The 17582-nt window shown below is 48.4% G+C and overlaps 1 long non-coding RNA gene across 2 annotated transcripts; it reads left to right on the top strand.

Moving 5' to 3' along the window:
- The first annotated feature begins 1717 nt into the window (after positions 1 to 1717).
- On the top strand, positions 1718 to 17251 carry LOC138683386 (uncharacterized). 2 transcript variants are annotated; one of them, XR_011322950.1, is made up of 3 exons: positions 1718 to 2252; positions 5736 to 6003; positions 16438 to 16744. It is a non-coding gene; the product is annotated as an uncharacterized lncRNA (long non-coding RNA). The 2 variants fall into 2 exon arrangements; XR_011322951.1 differs by lacking the exon at positions 1718 to 2252 and adding an exon at positions 17143 to 17251 and having other exon boundaries at positions 5122 to 6003; positions 16438 to 16549.
- The last annotated feature ends 331 nt before the right edge of the window (positions 17252 to 17582 follow it).

The raw sequence follows: 17582 nt of genomic DNA, 5'->3' as shown, positions 1-17582 counted from the left end.
TAATATACCAACATGCCTCTTTGCTTTCCCTGCTTCATGTCTAATTACTTTGCATGCTGGAGGGCAGGGTGGTAAGTAACACCGTGCAGTGTCTCTTACCTAAGTGACAAGCCCCGCACAGGAAGTCTTGTGTGTATGCAGGGTTAGGAGAGTAGAGTGCTGATAGCACAGAGGTGAGGAAATGTGCAAGCACCACAACACAGCCCAAGCATCACCAGCATATCACTCATTTGCAGATTGGGCACTTGCATCTGGTCTGCTTGGAAGTGCCATTTCCTGCTAAACAGAGCTGCCCCTCTCACACAAAGCAGCTTTCGATCTCTTCTGGACTGCCTTCAGGATGTCATCTGTGTTGCTTTATTTTTTTTAAATCTCTCACCAGCATCTGTTGACTTGCTGCTGTCACTCCCACAACCCTGATGCCACATGCAGACTGATACAGCAATCCCTGGGGCTTATTCTGGGGCAAAAACCCTCCTGTTCCACAGGTTCCCTGTGCTGCTGCTCCTCAGCATGGACAGAAACAACCACAAGACTTTTAAAGCTGTCAAATGCAAAGGAATGAAATGCTCGAGCCACTTGGATGCTTTTTGGTACAGCAGCAATGAATATTACTGCCTGGGCTGCGAGTAGGAAAAGGGCAGGGAAATGCAAGCCTTGTACTCCCAGTAAGTAGTTAACGTCTTTGGATGGTATAAACTGGGCTGAGATGTCAGTCATTTCTCATCCAGCTGATGCTCAGAAAAGGATCATTAAGGGGATGCTGCTGCCCAGCGACCAAAATTCGGTACTGCTGCTCAGGTGTGACACATGCGTGGTGGCGCCCCGTGTTCCTCACTGCCGTCCTCCGGTAACTGCAATGCAATACTGCGGTGCTTGCGGGGTGGCGCTGCCTCGCTCGTTGCTGCCTCCCGGTAGGGAAATGCTGCTGCTGCCCCACGTGCGCGGTGTCAGTGCGCGCTCGGCACGCGAAGCACGGACTGCAGCACCAGTGCTGCCCCTGGGCATGCGCCAACCGTCAGGTGCTCGCTGCTGCTGCCGCCTCGTGGCCGAAGTGCGGTACTGCGGCGCTGGCACTGCACAGGCACGCAGCAGCGCCACCACCGCCTCGTGGGCAAAATGCGATACTGCAGCCTGGTGTTCGCATGCTCCGGTGCGCTGTTGGTGGCCGGTGTATGCGTGGCCCCTGGGACCAGCATTGTGGCGTGCCGGGCGCAGGTCCTGTCGGTGGTGGTGGAGGGCTGAGGCCACCAGTGAGGTGATAGAGCCCCTTAGCTGGGTGCGGGGGTGTCTCCTGCCGACTGGCTGCTTGGGACTGGCAGGATGGGAAGCTTCAAACTGCCCGCTGTGGCAGGCTTTGGGTCTGCTGGAGGCAAGCCACGTCAGAGCAGCCCCAGGGAGTTACCCGAGAGCTGATAGAAGGGAAGAGGGGAAGCAGGCAGGCACCACCTCCAGGTGCAGACACCGGATGCCTTTCCAGCTTGCCAGAGCTCCCCTTGATTCTCCCCCTGCCCTGCTCGCCTCCAGCTCCAGCACCTCCCCTGAAGCCTGTCCCGTAGTCCCAGGCCTCCCCAAGCCCTGTTGTGATGGTGGCAAGCTGGCCCTTGATGTGTCTTCAGAACCCCCCAGGGAAGGAGGGGAATTGGCTGGAGCAAGCTACAGTAATAATGGTCACTGCTGTTTCTTTCCCTCTCCCAGAGGCCATGCTGAGGATGTGGTTGTCCATCCCTCCCTTGGGGATGCCATTGATGGCACTTGCCTCAGGCTTACATGGGTTGTCTCTGCCTGGCCTCGCTCTTCTCATGGCATGGGAGCGAAAAGGGACAGGTGTAGCACTTACTGGCTATGGACAAGAGCTGCCGTGGCTGAAGCTGAAGAGGCCAGAGAAAGGTAAAGAAGAAGAAACTGAAGGCCATCCAGCTGGCAGCTGAGTCCTGCTGCAGACAAGAGAGAGGCTGCCTCTCTGGGTAAGGAAGGATCCCTCTTTGTAGTCTGCAGCAGGCCAGACCACCAATGTGTGCCACAGGGTCTGTATACATCACCAACAGCATGGTACAGCCATGTAGTACATGAGCAAGTGAGGCTACGTGTCTAGGAAGCTTCATCTCATAAGAGCTGTGAGACACCAACATATCCTCTTAGGTGCAGGACAGCCAAGCAGCCGGAGTTACAGAAGAGGAAGGGAGGAGAGAAGGAGAAAGAAGCATCTGAACTATCAAATCCTCCCGGCAGCGCCAAGAGCAAGAGCTGTGGTGAGTCCTGGGCCCTCGGGGCCCTGTCGACCCTCTTGTGTGTCCTGGTCCCTCCCTGCCCCTCCCTTGGTTCCCTCTCTTTCCCACACTGCTGTGTTTTGTTTTGGGTTTTTTTTGCTTCCCTGTACCTCTCTGTCCCAATCCAATGTCGGGGAAGGTTTCAATATGATCCCAAGAGCGAGATTAAGACACAAATGAGGTCAAATGCCATATACCCAAAAGAGTTTTTATTATCAAAAGTATCAAAAGTAGAAAATAGTAGTGATAGGATGGAATGGAAGAAAAGGCAGAAATCAAGCAAGCAGTCGGGATAGAGTTGCAAGGATAGTCACCACCATGGATCCAGCAGCGTCCCGTTGGTCCTCAGTCTTCAATTCTTCGGTGGTGGGTGCACACCACGGCTTGTCTCCATGTTTTTTTATAGGGCATATTTTGATGAGGTATGCACATATGTATTGTTCATGCACTGTTCACACACTGCAGGTTTCGTCTATCACACGACCTTTGCGTGATCAACACCAGAAACCAGTATCTTATCTCAAAGACTACAGTTTCTGTGAGAATGGTAGCCTCCACATTCTTACATGCTTGTTGGCTTCAGCCTGTTTCCTCTCCTGAATGCCTCAGTGGCCTAGTAATTGTCCTTATGGACAGAGGAATGTCCTGCTTAGACAGGCCATCTCTGAGACAAAGGGCTCGAGATAAGCAGTCCACAGTTCTTGAGATGAATGGCTTGTGAAGTCTCTCACACCTAACAATCTTTGAGACAAACAGCTCAAGATAACAATTCAGTCTCTCACACTCTCCTCTCTATTCTTGTGTCTTGCCCCCTCTCCCTCTTTTTTTCACCCTCTGTCTCTGTCCTGCAGCCCATCACTGTTTTTTCCTTTTCCATCTCTTTGTCCTGATCAGCATGTGTTTCTTTTCCCCTCACAATTTCTCTGGCCTGTTTCCTGGTGTTTTCCTCTCTGCACCTGCATGTGCTGCTTTGTCCCCCTCCCCCCCCCCTCTCTCCCCCTTCCTTCCTTCTCTTTCTCTCTCTAGCCCCCTTTGTCTTGTTCACTGTCACTGTTTTTTTTTTCCCCATTCTGTGTCTTACTGTCCCCACCTTCCTTCCTGTTCATCTCTTACTCTCTCTGACCCTCTGTCTTGCTCTCTGTCCCTATTATCCATTGCTTCACCTCTCTGTCTCACTCTCTGTCCCTGTTTTTTCTCTTGTGCTCCATCTCTCTGGCATTGTCTCTGTTGCTCTTGTTGGCTCTCTATCCCAGCGTCCTGTTCCTTGTCCCTCTCTCTTTCGCAGTAGCCTGCTTTCTGGCTCCCTAACCCTCACCTGTTTTCTATATCCCTCTGTCCTTCCTCCTGTCTTTCCTTGTCCCTCTGGCCTGCTACCCATCACTATATTTTTTTCTTTCTCCATCTCTCTGCCTTGGTCCTGTCACTCTCTGCCTCTCTCTGTCTCTAATGTGTTTTTCTCGATCTCTGCCCTGCTCCCTGTCCCTTTTCTCTTATTCTCTGTCCTCCATCCTCCACCTAACTTTTTGTCTGTATATCTCCATGCCACTGCCTGTCCCATTGTTTCTTGCTATATTCCTCTGCCCAGCTCACTGTCCTATTATTCCCCTCTGTCCTGCTCCGTGACCTTTTTTCTCATCCTGCAGCCCATCACTGGTTTCCCCCCACCCCCCTCTTTGTCCTGATCTGTGTCTCTCTTTTTTCTCAGTCCATCTGGTTTGTTCCTTGTCTTATCTCCCTCCCTCCCTCATTCCTCTCATTCAATTTATCTCTCAATCTGTCTGTTCTGCTCCCCGCTCATAATTTTCTCTCTCTTTCCCTCTGTCCTGCTCCCTGACACTGTTCTTCTGCCACCATGTCCCTGCAGGGCTCCTCATCCCTTTTTTATGGACTTCTCCATCTCACTGTCCTTCTCCCTGTACCTTTCTTTCTCTGCTCCTCAGCCTTTATACCTCATTTTATTTTTCTCTTTCTGTTCCTCAGCCCTGCTCCCCATCACTGTAGTTTTCTGTATCTGCTGCTCCAGTAATGACTGCCGAGTTGTCCCAGGGGAAGGGTGAGTGTACAGGCACCGAGATCCATAGCAGACTCACTCCTGGGACATACATGCATTAACGAATAAACACTTGCTGTCTCCTTTGCACCTGGTGAGTGGCTGTCAGAGAGTCCAAGGGAGCAGGTTACATAGTGGGTGTAAGGGGCGATTGTCCCGATCCAATGTCGGGGAAGGTTTTGATATGATCCCAAGAGCGAGATTAAGACACAAACGAGGTCAAATGCCATATAGTCAAAAGAGCTTTTATTATCAAAAGTATCAAAAGTGGAAAATGGTGGTGATAGGATAGAATGGAAGAAAAGGTAGAAATTAAGCAAGCAGTCGCGATAGGATTGCTAGGATAGTCACCTCCATGGATCCAGAGGCGTCCCGTTGGTCCTCAGGCAAGCAGTCAGTGGTGGGAGTTGCAAGGACGGTCACTACCACGGATCCAGCGGCGTCCCGTTGGTCCTCAATCTTCAATTCTTTCGTGGTGAAGAAGGCCCCCACAGCTTGTCTCTACGGGTTTTTATAGGGCATATTTCGATGATGTCATGCGCTGCAGGTTTTGTTTATCACAGGACCTTCGTGTGATCAACACCAGATCAGCTCCAGCCCATTTCCTCCCCTGGATGCCTCAATGGCCTGGTAATCATCCTTATGGACAGAGGAGTGTCCTGCTTAAACAGGCCATCTTAGAGACAAAGGGCTAGAGATAAGCAGTTCACAGTTCCTTGAGATGATGGTCCAGTCCCTCACACCTAACAATCTTTGAGGCAAATGGTTCAGGATAACAATTCAGTCTCTTACAGCGATGGCTGCAGCTGTGGGCTGGGTCTACAGGAGCCTCGGGTGGGGCCAGTGAAGCTGATGGTGATAGTCTCTCTGTGTAAAAGGACTGCAGCCCTAGGGGATGGTGCTGCTGGGGCAAACCTTCATGAGGGTGCCAAAGAGGTGCAAGGATGTTTCTCACTGACAGGCATATGGTCAGTTGGAGTTAGGCCCCACCAGGGTGGCTCCCAGGGATTTTCTGACAGCTGGTGGAGAGGAAACAGGAAAAGGGGCAGATGGCTGTGCCCCACCCCCTCTCCCTGGGTACCTGGAGGCCTTCCCACCCCCTTGGAAAAGGCACTGGGTGCCTCCCCAACTCAACAAAACTCCTCCTGCCCTGCTCACCCCATGCAGCTGCCCCCCAACTCCAGCATCTCCCCTGAAGCCTGTCCCGTAGCCACAGACTGCCCCTAAATCCTGTCCTCACGGCGGCAAGCTGGTCCTTAAGTATGTTTTATTGCACCATAAATGCAGGTGCTGTTAGCATTAGTTCAGGGAAAGAATGGTGTCTCCAGAAGCTCCTGCAGAAGGAGGGGTTCGTGCCTGAGGAGAACTACAGTCATCACTGTGGATAACAGTTGCTTGTTCTTTCCCTCTCCCAGAGGCAGCACTGAGGACTCGGTTGTTGGTTCCTCTCCGGGGATGTTGTTGACTGCCTCTGGCTCAGGTTTGTGTGGGTTGCCTTTGGCCTCATTCTCTTAGTGGCATGGGTGAAAAGGGACAGCTGGAGTACTTACTGGCTGTGGACAGGAGCTGCAGTGGCTGAAGCTGGAGAGGCCAGAGAAAGGTAAAGCAGCTGAAGAATAAAATAAAGGGGATCCAGCTGGCAGCTGCCTCCAGCTGCAGACAGGAGACAGCCTGCCTCTCCAGGTCAGGAAGGATCCCTCTTAGTGTAGTCGTCAGCAGATCTGATCACCAATGTGCATGGCAGGGTCTGTACACATAACCAAAAGCACACTACAGCCATGTAGTATGTGCGCATGTGAGGCTATGTATCTGGGAAGCCTCATATTGTAAGAGCTGTAAGACACCAATTTATGCTTTTAGGTGGATGACAGTCAAGTGACCAGAGCTACAGAGGAGGAAGGGCAGGGGGGAGAGACGTGTCTGAACTGTCAAATTCTCCCAGCAGCTCCAAGAGCGGGAGCTGCAGTGAGTCCTGGACCGTTGGGGCCATGTTGCCTCTCTAACTGCATCCTGGTCTCTCCCTGCACCCTCCCCCTTCTCTCATTGCTGTAATTTTTTTGTTTCCCTGCACCTCTCCCTCTTTCTTTATCCAAGTCCCTCTCTTTCTCTGTTGTTCTACCTCTGTTTTCTTTTTCTCTCTGCACTTCTGTCCTGTTCCCTGTCCCTCTCTTTTTAATCCTCTCTCTCTGTCCTGCAGCCAATCACTATTTTTGTCTTTCTCCATCTATCTGTCTTCCTATCCCAATTTTTAAAATTCCTCCCTCTTTGCCCTTTAGCCCTTTGCCCCTCCCCCAGTTCTCTCTATCTGGAGCTGTGCCTCTATTTTTAAATTCCTCTTTCTCTGCCCTGTATTCTAGGTATACTTTTTCTTTCTTAGATTCTCTCGCTCCAGGTCCCTGTCTCTATGTGTCGTGGTTTAACCCAGCCAGCAACTAAGCACCACGCAGCTGCTCGCTCGCTTGCCCCCCCACCCAGTGGGAGAGAATTGGGAAAAAAAAAAGTAAAACTCGTGGGTTAAAATAAGAACAGTTTAATAGGACAGAAAGGAAGAAAATAATAATGATAATAATAACAGTAATAAAATGACAATAATAATAACAAAAGAATTGGAATATACAAAACAAGTGATGCACAATGCAATTGCTCACCACTTGCTGACCGATGCCCAGTTAGTTCCTGAGCAGAGATCCTGTTACGGAGGCACGCACAATCAAATCCAATAGGTATTAAAAGTCAGATTTATTCTTCAGTAAAAAGTCAGTTAGAACTCCAATAACATTAGTAAATCACAGGCTCAATGATGTAAGGGGAATTAGTACTACACAGCCAACTTAAGACTCCTTAAAAGTGATGACTCAAAATGCGCATATTACTCACCTAAAAGATGAGGGCTCTCTCCCTCGAGGAGTTACCTCGGGCAGTGCCCCGACCCGAGGGGGAGTCCCCGACTGCAGACCCGCTGCTCCGAGGAGGACTGATTCCAACACGTCCTCTGGCGGGACCCCGTTTATACCCTTGTCGAATCTGATCTGTGGTCATTTAATCCCTATTGGCCAAGAAGGTCACCTCAGTGTACCTGTGTATTGGCTTTGCGTGGCAAGGTTTTGGTAGTGTGGGGGGTTACAGGGGTGGCTTCTGTAAGAAGCTGCTGGAAGCTTCCCGTGGCTGACAGAGCCAATACCAGCCGGCTCTAAGATGGACCCGCTGCTGGCCAAGGCCGAGCCAATCAGTGATAGTGGTAATGCCTCTGTGATAACATTTTTAAGAAGAAAAAAAAGTTGCTGAGATGGACAGAAACGGCAGCCGGAGAGAGAGTGAGAACATGTAAGAGAAACAACCCTGCAGACACCAAGGTCAGTGAAGAAGGAGGGGGAGGAGATGCTCCAGGCGCCGGAGTGGAGATTCCCCTGCAGCCCGTGGTGAAGACCATGGTGAGGCAGGCTGTCCCCCTGCACCCCATAGAGGTCCATGGTGGAGCAGATATCCACCTGCAGCCCGTGGAGGACCCCACGCTGGAGCAGGTGGGTGCCCAAAGGAGGCTGTGACCCCGTGGGAAGCCCACGCTGGAGCAGGCTCCTGGCAGGACCTGCGGATCTGTGGAGAGAGGAGCCCATGTTGGAGCAGGTTTTCTGGCAGGACTTGTGACCCTGTGGGAAGCCCGCGCTGGAGCAGTGTGCTCCTGAAGGACTGCATGCTGTGGAAGGGACCCATGCTGGAGCAGTTTGGGAAGAACTGCAATCTGTGGGAAGGACCCACGTTAGAGAAGTTCGTGGAGGACTGTCTCCCGTGGGAGGGACCCCACGCTGGAGCAGGGGAAGAGTGTGATGAGTCCTGCCCCTAAGGATGATGAAGCGGCAGAGACAACGTGTGATGAACTGACCATAAACCCCATTCCCCGTCCCCCTGCGCCGCTGGGGGGGTTTGGTAGAGAATCCGGGAGTGAAGTTGTGCCTGGGAAGAAGGGAGGGGTGGAGGGAAGGTGTTCTGAGATTTGGTTTTATTTCTCATTACCCTGCTCTGGTTGATTGGTAATAAATTGAGTTTATTTTCCCCAAGTTGAGTCTGTTTTGCCTGTGATGGTAATTGGTGAGTGATCTCTCCTGTCCTTATCTCGACCCACAAGCTCTTTGTTATATTTTTCTCTTCCCTGTCCAGCTGAGGAGGGGGAGTGATAGAACGGCTTTGGTGGGCACCTGGCGTCCAGCCAGGGTCAACCCACAACAACCTGGCACATCTTGATTGGTCTGTTCAACTTTCAACCTGCGGCTGTAGGGTTCAATTATAGGGAACTTAGTTACTGGGCCTGAAAGTAGCTCATGGTCACAAGAGCATTCCAGATGCCTTTAGAAGGCCTTGAACAGAATAAACAAGAAGATAGAAAAAGAAAGAGCCCAGTTAGAAAAACACAGGTGCACATTCCACGATAAAGGGAACTTGGCACAAACAACCTCAATTCAGGGGCTTATCTTGGACAATTGGACTGAGACGAGTTTCGCATGCTGTAGTTAATATAGCCAATTATGTCCTGTGTTTATGCGCGTGTACAGAGTGAGTATAACTAACTGTATCTTATGTTTATATGCGTGGACAGTATCGATATAACCAATCACATTTTATGTTTGTGCGCATGGACACCAAATGCTTGCATGCAGCAGCCAATCGGAGCTTCTGGGCAACTTAGAGAATTGTATAAGAATGATCAGCTAGGCTCAATAAACTGGCGACTTTAATCATCATATTGGTGTCCTGTCGTCCGGGCCCCGCATGGAATAACCCTAAACCCTACAGCGGCCTCTAGGGTTTGTTTTTTTTTTCTCTTCTACCTGGCTGGAGAAGTTTCGTTTCCTGCTGTGGAGAGTGTACTGCCACAGAACCCCACCCCCAGGCCAAATCCCCCCAGCTTAAGTACTAGGCATGATGACACATGGTATGGAATATCCCTTGGGCCAGTTTGGGTCAGCTGCCCTGGCTGTGTCCCCTCTCAACTTCTTCTGCCCCTCCAGTCTTCTTGCTGGCTGGGCATGAGAAACTGAAAAATCCTTGACTTAGTATAAATGCTACTTAGCAACAACTGAAAACATCAGTGTGTTATTCACATTATTCTCATAGTGAATCCAAAACATAACGCTATACCAGCTACTAGAAAGAAAATTAACTCTATCCCAGCCAAAACCAGGAAACTATGTTTTAATTTCTACCCTCTCCATCCCATATCCCATTTCCCCCTTTACTGTTCTCTCTCTGTCTGGCTGACTGTCCCTATTCTTTAATTCCTCTCCCTCTCCCCTTTAGCTCATCGAGTTTTCTTGGTATTTCTCAGTCTCTCTCTGTCCATCTCAGTGTCTCCTTTTTTAATTCCTCCCTCTGTGCCATGTGGCCCATCACTAATCCTTGTTTTTCTCCATCTCTGTCCATCTAGTTACCTCTCCCTTCCTCCTCTCTGGCCTGTAGCCCATTGCTATTTTTTTCCCCTCTGCCTCTCTTTCTGTGGCTCCCTTTGCATATTTTTCAATCCCCCCACCTCTGCCTTGCAGCTGATCACTGTTGTATTGGGTTTACGTGGCAAGGTTTTGCTAGCAGGCCCCAGGGCGGGGCAGAGGCTGCAGGGATGGCGTGTGGATTGTCCGGCTCATAGTTCACAAACGAGTTTCACCATGTCTAGTGCACACAGGCGACTCATGGGGGGGGTTACAAAAGTGACCCAGCCTTGGATTGCCTTGAGGCCCTGTCTCTCTGCAGAGACGACTCATGGGGAGCTGTGTAGACAGCTTAGCCCTGGGTTGTCTGATAAACCCTAAAGTAAACAGGGCAGTGGCTGTGCTATTCAAAGAATGAAAACCTGAACTGAGCCTTGAAATCCCTTAACAAATAGTATGCCCTGAGTCTCAGTCCAACCACTATTCAGTTGCCTGAGGAAGCAAGGTAAAAAAAAAACAAAAAACCCCAAAACCTGGAGGGTTTCAGCTTCAGTTTCAAATGACAACCTTGTGTCTTCAAACAATCACAGACCAACAAAGGAAAGATAAGGGGAAACTCCACTGAGATATACATAATCCATTTAGGCATATATCATAATCCACTCAGACATAGTCATACACACCATTCCACAAGTCAGGGGATAAAAACTCTAAGATTCAGGTTGGAAATGGGGGAGTCACTTCTCCAACTATACAGTTGGCTTGTGAAGGAAACCCTTCCCCTCCTTGATCGGGACGCCGGTCAAGGTAGCTTCCCTGGGATAGAGAGCCCTTACCTGGAGGGGTAAGTGAATATTGTTTATGCTTTAAGTTTGTAAACGCGTGTGTGCTTATGGTTGTCTGTGAATCGCTTGTGGTTGTAATAGTGTACTACTCTTGCCTTAAGAATTGCAATAGTGTATTCCTCCACTGTATCTGTGAAACCTGCAATAGTGGTGTGTTGAGTCTGTAAGTGAAGTTCAAATAAATAATTTGCTTGAACCTTGCAGTTAAGTCTTTTTCTGCCACAGGTGGGTTCTGTGAGAAGGCACCAGGAGTTGCCCCCATGTTGGGCACAGCCAGTTCCAGCCAGCTCCAAGACAGATCTGCTGCTGGTGAAAGCTGAGCCTATTGGCAGTGCTGGTAGCAGCTCTGTGATGACATACTTAAGAAGGGCTAAAAAGTGCTGCAGAGAAGCTGCGATAGAGAAAATGTGAGTGTGAAACAGCCCCGCAGACACCAAGGTCAGTGAAGGAGGAAGAGGAGGTGCTGCAGGCATTGGAGCAGAGATTCCCCTGCAGCCTGTGGTGAATCATAGAATCATTTAGGTTGGAAAAGACCTTCAAGATCATCGAGTCCAACCATCATCCATGCCCACTAAACCATGTTCTGAAGTGCCTTGTCTACGTGCTTTTTGAATACCTCCAGGGATGGTGACTCAGCCACTTCCCTGGGCAGCCTGTTCCAATACCTGATAACCCTTTCAGTAAAGAAATTTTTCCTAATATCCAACCTAAACCTCCTCTGCCGCAACTTGAGGCCATTTCCTCTCATCCTATCTCCAGCCACCTGACAGAAGAGACCAGCAACCACCTCACTACAATCCCCTTTCAGGTAGCTGTAGAGAGCAATAAGGTCTCCCCTCAGCCTCCTTTTCTGCAGACTAAACAACCCCAGTTCCCTCAGCCACTCCTCATAAGACTTGTGCTCCAGGCCCCTCACCAACTTGGTTGCCCTTCTCTGGACATGCTCCAACACCTCAATGTCTTTCCTGTAGTGAGGGGCCCAAAACTGAACACAGTACTCAAGGTGCGGCCTCACCAGTGTGGAATACAGGGGAACAATCACCTCCCTGCTCCTGCTGGCCACACTATTTCTGATGCAGGCCAGGATGCTGTTGGCCTTCTTGGCCACCTGGGCACACTGCTGGCTCATATTCAGCTGGCTGTCAACCAGCACCCCCAGGTCTTTCTCTGCCAGGCAGCTTTCCAGCCACTCTTCCCCAAGCCTGTAGTGCTGCATGGGTGAAGACCATGGTGACACAGGTTGTCCCCCTGCAGCCCATGGAGGTCCACGGTGGAGCAGACATCCATCTGCAGCCCATGGAGGACTCCATGCCAGAGCAGGTGGATGTGCCTGAAGGAAGCTGTGACCCTGTTGAGCCCATGCTGGAGCAGGCTCCTGGCAGGACCTGTGGCCCCATGGGAGGGACCCCATGCTGGAGCAGAAGAGTGTGAGGAGGAAGGAGCAGCAGAGACAACTCGGGGGGAGGAGGTAGAGAAGTCAGGAGTGAAGATGAGCCCAGGAAAAGAGAGGGGCGGAGGGAAGGTGTTTTTTAGATTTGTTCTTATTTGTCATTATCCTACTCTGATTTTGATTGACAATACATTAAATTAATTTCCCCAAGTTGAGTCTGTTTTGCCTGTGACAGTAATTGGTGAGTGATCTCTTTGTCCTTATCTCGACCCACAAACTTTTTCATTGTATTTTCTCCCCTTGTCTTGTTGAGGAGGGGGAGCGATAGAGCAGCTTGGTGGGCACCCATCAGCCAGCCAAGGTCAATCCACCACAGTTTCCTTCTATCAGGCTCCCTGTTCCTATATTTTAATTCTTGCCTACGTTTCTTGTACCCTGTTGCTTTTGAAACTTTATTTCTACCTCTCCATCCCTATTTTGTAGATTCTTGCATATGTTTCTTGAACTGAGACACTTTTTAAATTTTCTTGCTACCTTTCCCTCTCTCACTCTCCCTGACCTTATTTTAATTTCTTGCCTGTGTTTCTTGTACCCTGTCACTTTTCAGATTTCCTTCCTACGTGTCCCTCTATGCAGCTCTGTGTACCTACTTTTTGATTCTTGTATCCTGTTGCTTTCAAAATTTTCTTTCTATGTCTCCCTCTATCCATCTCTTGGTCTCTAGTTCTTAATTCTTCCCTCTCTGCCCTGCACCCTGTCACTTTTATACATTTTCTTTCTACATCCCCCTCTTTCTATCTCCCTGTCCCTATTTGTTAGTTCTTGCCTATGTTTCTTGTACCCTGTCCCTTTTTGAAATTTTCTTTCTAGTCTACCTCTATCCAGCTCCCTGTTTCTGTTTTTTATTTCTTGCCTATGTTTCTTTTCCTCTATCATGTTAGAATTTTTGCCCATCCCTTGTCTTATCTTTATCTCATCCTGCTGGTCCCTTCCGCCTCTCTCGCCTGCTCCCTGTCTCTCATTTATTCCTCTATCTCTCATTTCCCCCCCCTCAGACTCTCCTCTCTCTACACCCTTGTCTTGTTCCCCACCCCTTTCTTCTTCAGTGTCCTGTTTTCTGGCTCCCTGTCCCACACCTCTCCTCTATGTCCCTCTGTCCTGCTGCCTTTGGGCACTGAGCCTTGTAGCCAACTCACTGTCAGGATTTCTTATGTGCATTAATGAATAATTTTTTCCTGCCTCCTCTGTGTCCCTGGATGTGGACAGGTGCAAGGATGGGGGTGATGTGCTGTGGGGCTTTGGCAATGGCCCCTGTTCCCGATGGGCTCCAGCTGGGGCTGTGTTGTGGTTTAACCTCAGCCAGCAACTAAGCACCACGCAGCTGCTCACTCACTTCCCCCTCCACCCAGTGGGATGGGGGATTACATTGGGAAAAAGAAGTAAAACTGGGTTGAGATAAGAACAGTTTAATAGAATATAAAAAGAAGAAACTAATAATGATAATACTAATAAAATGACAACAGTAGTAATAAAAGGATTGGAATGTACAAATGATGCACAGTGCAATTGCTCACCACCCGCCGATTGACACCCAGCTAGTCCCCGAGCGGCGATTCCCTGCCCCCACTCCCCCCAGTTTATACACTAGATGTGATGTCACATGGTATGGAATACCCCATTGGCCAGTTTGGGTCAGCTGCCCTGGCTGTGTCCTGTGACAACTTCTTGTGCCCCTCCAGCTTTCTCACTGGCTGGGCATGAGAAGCTGAAAAATCCTTGACTTGAGTCTAAACACTACTTAGCAACAACTGAAAACATCAGTGTTATCAACATTCTTTGCATACTGAACTCAAAACAGCGCTGTAGCAGCTACTAGGAAGACAATTAACTCTATCCCAGCTGAGACCAGGACAGGCTGGAGTTGGGGCAGCCCCAGGTGTTGCCAGTGAGGCTGAGGATGGGGCTGGCCTTGCTGTGTGAAGGGGCTCCAGCTGTAAAGGGGGCTGCCTGGGCAAACTTGCCTGAGGGAGCTGATGAAGGGGAACTAGCTGAGGAAGGACTCTAAGAGGGTCTTGCTGGCAGGTGCCTCCAGCAAGGAATGGCTAGTTCCTGCAATGAGGAAGGATCCCTCTGAGCTGTCCCTGACAGAGCAGACCACCAGCATGTGGTGCTGGGAGCTTGGCACCTCTGTCAGCTATGTGCATGAGCCACCATGTATTGAGGAAGCCTTGTGGATGAGGAGTATCGAGGCGTCTGCTGTGTGCTGCAGAGTGGGTGAGGGTTCGGTAGGTGGCACTATGGAAGAGGAAGGGGCAGAGGCAGAAGTGTTGTGGTGGTGAAGGTCTCCTGCTGGCACTAGAAGCTGTGGTGAGTCACGCGTTCTCTCCCATGTGTCTCTGTCCATCTTTGCTGCCCTGCCCCAGATCCCTGCCTGTCCCTGTTTCTGTCTCCCTCTCTGCTGGCCCGCCTACCTGTCTGGCTCCCTGAAACTTGTTACTCTTCTGCCAACATTGCCCTGTACCACTTCACCTATTAATTTTTCCTACGTTTCTCTCTCTGCAGCTCCCTCTCTCTATTTTTTAATTCTTCTCTCTGTCCTGTACCCTGTTGCTTTTTAAATTTTCTTTCTATGTTTCCTTCCATCTATCTCTCTGTCCCTATTTTTTAATTATTTCCTGTGGTTTTTTTGTACCCTGTCACTTTTAAAATTTTCTTATTGTGGTTCCTTCTATCTATGTCCCTGTCCCTGTTTTTTTAATATGCCTGTGTTTCTTGTACCCGATCACTTTTTACATTTTCTTTCTATGTTGTCCTGTATCTATCTCCCTGTCCCTATGTTTTAATTCTTGTCTATGTTTCTTGTACTCAGTTGCTTTTAAAAAATTTTTTATGTCTCCCTCTATCTGGCTCCCTTTCTTGATTGAAAAAAAAAAAAATTCTTCCCTGTATTTCTTGTACTCCTTTGCTATCTAATTTCTCTTTCAACAACTCCCTTTATCTGGCTCCTTTTCCCTAATTTTTAATTTATCCCGTTCTTCTGCATACTCTGCCACTTTGTAAATTTTCTTTCAATGTTTCTTTCTATTCCCATCCCTGTTCCTATTTTTAATTTTTTCTGTGTTTCTTGTATCCTGTCACTCTGTAAAATTTCTTTATATGTCTCCCTCTATCTGACTCCCTGTCTCTATTTTTTAACTCCCCCCTCTCTGTCCTATACTCCATCAATTTTAAATTTTGTTTCTATGGCTACTTTTATCTAGTTCACTGTCTTTATTTTCTAATTATCTCCTGTCTGTCCCGTATCCTGTTGCTTCTTCAATTTTCTTTCTATGTCTACTTTTATCAAGCTCCCTATTGGTATTTTTTAATTCTTTCCTGTGCTGTGTACCCCTGTTCTTATTGTTTAATTTATTCTTGTCTTTCCTTGAAGCCATCACATTTTAAATTTTCCAACATTTATCCACTTTGCTGTCCCTATTTTTTGTTTTCCTATCCTGTACCTTGTAGCTTTTAAAATTTTCTTTCTGTGTCTACTTTAACCAATTCATTGTCTGTCTTTTCTGTTTGTCTTGTCTGTCCTGTACCCCATTACTTTTGAAATATTCTTTCTATGTCTCCCTGTATTTTTTTCTGCCTGTTCTTATTTTGTAACTTTTTCTTCTTCCCTTAATGCCTCCGCTTTTAAAATTTTCTTCCTATGTCTCTATCACCCTACCCTTATTTTGGAATTTTTTTCTTGTCATTCCTTAATGCCTTTGCTTTTAAAATTTTTGATGTCAACTTTTATCCAGTTTTCTGTTTCATTTTTAATTTTTTTCCTGCTTGTCCTTTACCAAGTTGCTTTTAAAATTCTTCTTTCTATTATGTCTACTTTAACCAATTCACTGTCTTTTAATTTTAAATTTTTTCTTGTCTGTCCTGAACCTTGTTGCTTTTGCAGTTGTCATTCTGTCTACTTTTATCAAGCTCCCTATTCATATTTTTCACTTATTCCTGTCTGTCCTGTACCCTGTCACTTTAAAAATTATATTTGCATGTGTGCCTCTTTTTTTTTTTACCCTATCCTTATTTTTTATTTTTTCTTGTCTGTCTTAATGCCATTGCATATTGCATTTTCTTTCTATGTCAACATCTATTATGTTTGCTGTCCCTATATTTTTATTGTTTTCCTGTCTTTCCTGTACCCCGCCCCTTTTAAATTTTCTTTCTATGTGTCTGATTATCTAGTTTTCTGTCCCCTTTTTTTAACTTTTTCCTGTGTTTCCTGTACCACTTTTTCAATTTTATTTCTGTGTGTGCTGGTTTTGGATGGGATAGAGTTAGTTTTCTTCGCAGTAGCTGGTATGGGGCTACATCTTAGATTTGTGCTGAAAACAGTGTTGATAACACAGGGATGTTTTTGTTATTGCTGAGTAGTGCTCACACAGAGTCAAGGGCTCTTCTGCTTCTTGCTCCACCTCACCAGTGAGGTGGCTGGGGGTGCACAAGAAGTTGGAAGGGGACACAGCTGGGACAGCAGATGCCAACTGACCCAAGGGATATTCCAGACCATATGACATCATGTTCAGCCTATAAAGGTGGATGAAAAAAAAGGAAGGGGGGACATTCAGGTTGATGGCATTTGTCTTCCCAAGTAACTGTTACATGTGATGGAGCCCTGCTTTGCTGGAGATGGCTGAACACCTGCCTGCCAATGTGAAGTAGTGAATTAATTCCTTGTTTTGCTTTGCTTGCGTGTGTGGCTTTTGCTTTACCTATTAAACTGCCTTTATCTCAACCCCTGAGGCTTAGTTATTTTTCCCCGATTCTCTCCCCCATCCTGGTGGGGGGTGGGGAGCAGGAAAGCGGCCATGTGGTACTTAGTTGCCGGCTGGGGTTAAACCACGATGGTCCTTTTTGGCACCTGATGTAGGGCTTGAAAGGTTCAAGATAATGACAGGTTTGATTTGAATGCGCTTGATCAAATTTATAGCTGTTATTGCTGTTTAGCTATTAATTGACAGGCTTCTGTGCTTGCCATGGTGCTTGCCTTAGTGTATGTTAGAGTCTAGCGCTCATCAGCGGGTGCTGTTTGCTTTTGCTGCTTGCTGTAGTGCTGTACTGCTTATCTTACTCTGCTGTGCCTGGGAACATTTTGATAACAGCAGTGGTGATGCACTGGGGCTGGCAGATGGCCAGGGCATCGCTGCTGTTTCTGTGGTGCTGTACTGGACAGGCTGGAACTCCAGTGTGAACTTGAGTCGAAAGGACTGCGACCCGTGGATGAGTTCACATGGGAACAGGACACCCTGAAGCGTCTGTGGCTGTGGATAAGCCCGTGCCGGAGCAGGTACATCTTGAAGTGTCTGTGGCTGCAGTTATGTCTGTGCCACAGCAGGTATACCTCTGAAGGATTGTGGCCCAAGGGTAAGTCCACGCTGCAGCATTAGTGGCTGTGCATGAGGTCATGCTGGAGCACCTCAAAGTGTGTGGCCGTGAATAAGCCTATGACAGAGCAGGTGCAACCCTGGAGGGACTGCAGCCATGGGTAAGGCCATGTTGGAGCAGGTTTACTTCTGAAGGGACTGTGGCTGTGGGTAAGGCTGTGCTGGAGGAGGTATATCTCTGAAG

This window comes from Haliaeetus albicilla, chromosome W (assembly GCF_947461875.1).
Source record: "Haliaeetus albicilla chromosome W, bHalAlb1.1, whole genome shotgun sequence".
Classification (NCBI taxonomy): Eukaryota; Metazoa; Chordata; class Aves; order Accipitriformes; family Accipitridae; genus Haliaeetus; species Haliaeetus albicilla.
This window is presented reverse-complemented; position numbering and strand designations above follow the sequence as displayed.